A 7,424-nucleotide genomic window follows, 5' to 3' on the forward strand; every position below is an offset into this window, starting at 1 on the left:
AATGGCAGTAGCACTCCTGAGATCACCTCTGCAAGGTGCGTGTATTGATTGCTTAGGTCATAGGCACAGGTACAAGTAAAGAAGATCATGGAGCTTACACCAACTTTCAGGTACTGGATAAAAATAGATTAGCCCGATCTATTGTATGACTCTCAAAACCGGATATGTGTAGTGCTGCTTCGTAGTGCATAGGCAGGTGCAGAGGAGGAGTCAGGGTGGGTGGGCGAATTGGTGTCTCAAAGCACTTTCCTGTTCGAAACATTTTTCTGTTTCTAAAGTGCGTGCTCATTTCAGTCATTCACTATTGCACCTGTGTGGCTCTTCAGAGACATGAGCAGATCCTATGAATAAAGGGAAACATGCAACTGTAGTCTAGTATAACGGGTTGGAGACCTGAAGCTCCGGTCTATTGAAGCTGAAGAGAAGACCCAAGGGGATAAAGCTTTTGGATAATCTTCCTCGAGTTGAATAATACTGGATCCACTGAATGGGTCCCCTTGAAGTCAGTGGACTGCTCAACGTGTTAGTTATTCAAGATGAATATCAGAACTTGGCCTATGGTGATTCAGGGTTCAAGGGCCAGCTGTTGTTTGTTTGCTTGTTTATGGTACAATGGGCTCACTGCACCTGCCTGCCTGTTTGCCCACAGGAGATGACAGGCAAGACACAATCTTGCAGAAGGGTTGGTACAAACCAAACTCCCAACGGATGGCTCTGGAAGGAAGCAGCCTCACCAATAGCATAGCTTAACATCTCCTCCTGCTGCAGGCTGCAGAGCAAAGCCACGGCCCTATCTGCATGCCTGCGTGTACAGGGGGTCATCTAGCAATCCCCATGTGGTAGGGATGCTGGGGAGTCCATCTCTGTTACCTGATTCCCCACCCCCTGCTGTTGACGGACAGTTATTAAAATAAAAACCAAACCGCCTGGGTGCCCCCATGCCTTTGTTTAGCCCAGGATGTCAAAGGCCTGGAAAGTTATTGGCAGTTTTAATTAAATGTTAGCTCTGAGGTACAGAGCAAACCATAATGGTGCAGTGCCCATTCCAGATCATCTTGTAATAACCCTATCTCCCATTAAATATAGTAGCAATATTGTTCACCGGAGATTAGGACGCTAACGCAAATAATCAGCCCAGCCTAGCCTAGACAGGGTGGGATCTTCAACCAAGAAGAGGATTCAAATGATCACTAAAAGGCCATGGGGAAAGAAATCCTGGGCGAAGGCATTCGCTCCTGAGAGGGCAGGCAGCCTTCCCACCAGACCCCTCCCCTAAGGGCTCCATAAGGGGAGGGCAGCTTTAGCTTATAGCCATGGGCCCTAAGCAGGCCTTCCATCCTCCCCAGCTGATCAGTCACTGCCTTGTCTGGCTGGCTTGCCCCTACTAAGTGTGAGTGTGTGTTCAGTCTGCATGATCCAGTCAATCCTTGGCTTCTGCCGAGTCTGTTTAACAGGGGCCAGTTGTGACATAGACCTGTCTTTCTGTCTGTCTCTCTCACACACCTCTCAGATGAGTTTGCAGGGGGAGCAACTGCAGGAGGAGCTGCCTGTGTGGTCAGCCAAAGTTATGGCAAAATCTTCTGATCTCTGGCCCCAGACTCCATTCAATGTATCTGCAGCAAATATTTGGGCCCTCAAATTTTAACTTTGCTGGAGTGTCCCCTGTGGAGGTTTGGGAGCACAGTCACACTGCTTGCTCTGATCTGCTTTGATATGGGGCGTAGCTTGACTGCGCTACTAAAAAACCCACTTTACTGGCCATTCATTAGGTCCCACCGTTACTAATGAGCTCTGTGGCATTATATGAAGCAAAATTTGCCGTTATGGCTAAGCAGCTTACTACACTGATGGACCACAATGGCTGAAGAATCTTTTAGCAGCTGTATTAGTGACAACCATCCATAACAGCTAGGAGCACAGTGCTTTTTCAATAAACTTTGCCTTCTCTTACAAACCCACACTATGGCTGGAGATAAGTGAAGGCAGTCCAGGGGGTTGAATGAGACATAATTATCCATGGTGCCACTGCCGTGAAGTCAGTGCAGTCACATCAAGAATGATTTCCGCTTAGTATCTTTATCTTTGCTCATTTTACCTTGGCCCATTTATGTATTCACTAGCACAGTAGGATCTAAGAGCCAGTGCTTTCAAAGCTATTATTTGTATTGAGGTTGTGAGAACAACAGAGCAGAATTGCCTGAAGTGCACCATAATGCTCTCTGTGTTGTACCTATGTCAACAAAACACCTTCCAAATGTACCTACAATATCCCTATTTTCAAAATATTTAACTTGCCAAATCTTGGAGGTTTTAAAAGTAATTGTCTTAGACAACTGTCTTAAAGATGACTCCTGATTGCTGTGGAGCATTCTGAAATGCCTCTCCATGCACTGACCCGTTGTGTGTTCAGAAGGTCTCTAGTGTGGGAAAAGGCATTCTTCACTGAAATAGATATATATTCCATTGATTTCAATGGAGCTCTGCCAATTTACACCGGCTGAGGATCTAGCCCATAATATGTAGTAACCCATGCAAACTTCCCTCCAACTGAAGACTTTAGCCAAACTTTGAATGCAGGTGCTGAAAAATGCATTCACAAACTTTGTAAGCTCACACATTGGAATGTGCAAAACCACACATTTTGTAGAATAAGAATATGTAACTGCATGTGCATATGAATATCTAAATGATCAATTGGACTGCGTGTACATTTTTAGACGCTGTTTTGAAAAGATGGCCCTATATCTCATGACTGGCAACAATGCAGCAACCTGTGACAGTGTTTTCCCTTTTGTAATGCCATGGGAAAGCCTATTCTTTGTTCCCAAACAGGACTTTGGAATAACCTAAGCCAAAGTAGCCCTTAAAGAATCCTCTCAGTGCAAATGTAGAGCATGCTGGGAGTAAACTAGACTAGGCAGCTGATCTAGCATTCTGATCACTGCAACTTCAATTAGTTACCTGTGCACGCCTGAAAATGGGAACTGTGCCATATTGGTAGACTGATTATAGCTTGTAACTCTCTCTCCAGCCTAACCATCTCATGAACTCAGAAGGTACAAAGGCATAAGAAGGAAGTGCAAAAGGGGGAAGAGAGAAAGTGAGAGAACTGTAGGCTGGTAGAGTCTCCCCTGCTGGGCTCAGGAGCCTTCGAGTCCCAGAATACTGTTAGGGCTGGTACACGATCTGTAACGATGGTGGGAATGAACTTTGTATATCAATCACTGGGTGTTCTAGCTGAAGAAGGTCTCTGAATAGTTTGTCTGGAAAGAGGCAGGAGTGGAACATGCCCTTGCCACACTCCATTAGAGTGTTAGTTGTTACCAGGCACATTGCTAGCTAAGCTTTATGTACTCAAAACATCAAGGCCAATATTTTACATATCCAATCCAAAACACCTTAAGGGTTCCTGGTTTTAAGAAGTTGGGAAGGAAACTCAGCACTTCCTGAAAACTCAGTCCCTTTGAATGTGTCCCAAGTTGGGCGCCCAAAAATCACTAGTAACTTCTGAAAATCATGACCCTAGTTCTTTGCCTTTAATAATACCCCTATGCCTAGAGCTGGTTTGACTTTTTTGTCTAAAAAATCTATTTCAAGGGGGGGAAGCATTTTTAAAATAAAAATCTTGCTGAAAATTTTCATGTTTTGGTAAAATTTTCCAGGTTTTTTAATGGGAAAACCCCAAAACTAGGGGTAGGGGGAAGGAGTGGGGAAAGAGATGCTTTTTCCCAAACTTTATCTCAGTGGCAAAAAAGAATGGGGAATGAAAAATTTGGAGGGGTTCTTTGAAAACCTGGGAAAACTTAGAAGGAATTGTTTTGTTTTGTTTTTTAAAATAAACCTTTTCAAAACATTCAGTGAAGAATACTTAACCATTTTCCACCCGCTGTACCCACATGTATTAACTAAAGGCTCATGTTAACTTGAAACTCCAGATATTGCTAGACACTCTTGTATGCTAATAAATAAGTAGACTTGCTGAAACAATTATTTTAAAACAGGTGGATGATATGAAAGGCAAATGCCTGGTGTTAAGAGAACCTGCCTGAGTAATGCTTTGGAAACTTTATTCAAGAACCGTTCACCCTTAGGAAAACAATAGCTGGAGTGCTTCCTGAATCCATAGTTTAGGCTGGATGGTACATTTAAAATCTGTATGGAGGACTCTGAAATTGATCTATCTTCAGGTCAGGAGTAGGTCTGTTTTGGAAAGACATCTAAAATTTTAAACTGCCCTTTTCACTGATGATTTTCAGGGGTGCTTTTTTGCACATATGGGCAGCAGGTTTAAAACAAATAAAAGGAAGTTCTTCTTCACACAGTGCACAGTCAACCTATGGAACTCCTTGCTTGAGGAGGTTGTGAAGGTTAGGACTATAACAGGGTTTAAAAGAGAACTGGATAAATTCATGGAGGTTAAGTCTATTAATGGCTATTAGCCAGGATGGGTAAGGAATGGTGTCCCTAGCCTCTGGTTGTCAGAGGGTGGAGAAGGATGGCAGGAGAGAGATCACTTGATCATTACCTGTTCGGTTCACTCCCTCTGGGGCATCTGGCATTGGCCACTGTCAGCAGACAGGATGCTGGGCTGGATGGACCTTTGGTACAAAGCCACGGGGAATGTGATGGGCTACATGAACTCAGGCCTCTTCCATCTCCTGTGATTCTGTCATAGCAGTGGGGCTACATGTGGTGAGTGAGGGGAGTAGAACTGGGCCCATAGGGAGGAGCTCTCACCTCTCTGCTCCATGATGAGATCTGGATGCTCTCTATGTGCGGCCCAAATCTGGTCTGGGCTTTTTTGCTGCTGCATTGCACTGCATCGCTAAAGCAAAACCGATCTGTCCTTCACTATTCCCCAGTCTGCTTCCCCATTGACTGGCTTTGTCTTAGATGATCTGGCTTAATTATTATCTATATTACCACATGAACTAGGCCCCTTTTGTGCCAGGCGCTATACAAACACAGAACCAAGAGCGTCCCTGCCCCCAAAGAGCTTCATGTAATTTTCCATGTTGGCTCTCATTTCCCCTCCTGCCTACAGAGTGATTTCTTCCTCAGCCCCCTTGTGTACCTCAAGGGAAAGATAGCAAAGCCTGGGGCTGTATTACCCTTTCTGCTATACCTCCTCAGCTGTGGAGCGCCTTTGAAGGGGGCGTTTTCTGAGGCAGTTGTGGCCAGGGGATGCTCTGATAGCATATTCACAGTGAGGGCAATTAAGCATTGGAACAAGTGAAGAGGGATGGTGGTGGATTCTCCATCACTGGAAATCTTTAAATCAAGATGAGATGGCTCTTTCTAAAGGATATGGGGTAGTTCAAAGGGAATTTTTGGGGGGAGCAAAGAATTTTGAAGAGCAACTAGCAAAAGACTCAAACTAACAGCAAAAAATGTAAGTACATCAGAAGCAAGAAACCTGCCAAACAATCAGTGGGGCCACTGAACGATCGAGGCTCTAAAGGAGCACTCAAGGAAGATAAGGCCATTGCAGAGACGCTAAATGAATTCTTTGCATCAGTCTTCACTGCAGAAGGTGTGAGGGAGATTCCCACACCTGAGCCATTCTTTTTAGGTGACAGATCGGAGGAGCTGTCCAGACTGAGGTGTCAGTAGAGGAGGTTTTAGAACAAACTGATAAATTAAACAGTAATAAGTCACCAGGACCAGATGGTTTTCACCCAAGAGTTCTGAAGGAACTCAAATATGAAATTGCAGAACTAGAAACCATGGTATGTACCTATCACGTAAATCAGTTTCTGTACCAGATGACTGGCGGATAGCTAATGTGAAGCTATATTAGCACTGGAAAAGATACAGAGAAAGGCACCAAAAATGATTAATGGAATGGAAGAGCTTCCCTATGAGGAGAGATTAAAAAGACTGGGACTGCTCAGTTTGGAAAAGAGATGACGAAGAGGGGATGTGATAGAGGTCTACAAAATCATAACTGGGGCGGAGAAAGTGACTAAGGAAGTGTTATTTACCCCTTCCCAAAACACAAGAACCAGGGGTCACCCAATGAAATTAACAGGCAGCAGGTTTAAAAGAAACAAAAGGAAGTACTTCTTCACACAACACAGTCAACTTGTGGAACTCATTGCCAGGGGCTGTTGTGAAGGTCAAAACTATAACTGGGTTAAAAAAAGAATTAGATAAGTTCATGGAAGTTAGGTCCATCAATGGTTTGTAGCAAGATGGTCAGGGATGCAACCCCATGCTCTTGGTGTCCCTAGGTTCTGACTGCCAGATGCTGGAACTGGATGACAGGGGCATAACTTTGATTACTCTGGTCTGTTAATTACCTTTGAAGCACCTGGTATTGGCCGCCGTCCAAAGACAGGATACTGAGCTAGATGGACCATTGGTCTGACCCAGTAGGGATGTTATGTTCTAAAGTTCTGTTGCCAAGGTTAGACAGGAGGTAAGACTAGATGATCACAGTGGTCCCTTCTGGCCTTGGAATCCATGAATATTTCCAGTGGAGAAATGCTGCCAGGGACAACAGGAGCACCATTGTGGGCCGGAGGTGTGGAAGCCTCCAGCTGAATGGTCCTGGCCTCCTCCTGGCCCCCACGATATGAGGAGTGCCACCCCTTCCAGCTGTCTGTATTAGTTTTCCCTCCTCACCTGTGTTTGCAACACTCACCACAGAGGTATTGGGGAACCCACCTTTTCCTTGGCTGGTAAATATTTCCTTGGCTGCCCCTTTGTTCAGAAGTGAACATAATCCGAACTGGATCAGTCTCAGATTCCCCATCGCTGCAGAAAAGCTGAGTGAGGAAACGGGCAGGATGTGTGTTTGGCTTCTCAAAAGGTGTAGCAGACAATTTAGTGACATTAAAGCAGAAAACTATCTCCCATAAAAGCATTCACTCCATAGAATCACTCCTTGTAACAATCCGCTCTCTCCAAATTGTGCTGCTTGAGCTCCCCCATGTGGATTGTTCTTGTGCTTGCATAATCCTTTGAGTTCACTACGTTTTTTTTTTTTTCTTTAAAAGATCATAGACGGCTAAGTTCCTCACTCAGTGAAACCCATGAAGCTCCTTTGACTTCACTGAGGACAGATTTCAGCCCCTCCAAAAAGAGCAATCAAACCCCTGATGGATTTCTCTCTCTACTTTATAGTGATATTTACAAGGCTTTTCATTAGCTCCCAGTGGAGGCAGCAGGATCATGTGCCCAGCTCTGCAGTTAACCTAGCTGCTTGGCTCAAGTACTTTGAGGCAGTGGGAGTGGAAGGAGTGCCCCTCAATAGTGGAAGATTAGCTGCCTAGGATCCTCTCCAGAATGTTTATAGAGCTGTTTACTGCGCTCCAAAGCACAATGTACATTTTAAATAGCTGATCATACCAACAATTCTGTAGGCCTTCGGGGAAAGGGGAGACAATTGGCCTGCATTAAAGTCATGACTAAAAATGAAG

This window comes from Caretta caretta, chromosome 10 (assembly GCF_965140235.1).
Source record: "Caretta caretta isolate rCarCar2 chromosome 10, rCarCar1.hap1, whole genome shotgun sequence".
NCBI lineage: Eukaryota > Metazoa > Chordata > Testudines > Cheloniidae > Caretta > Caretta caretta.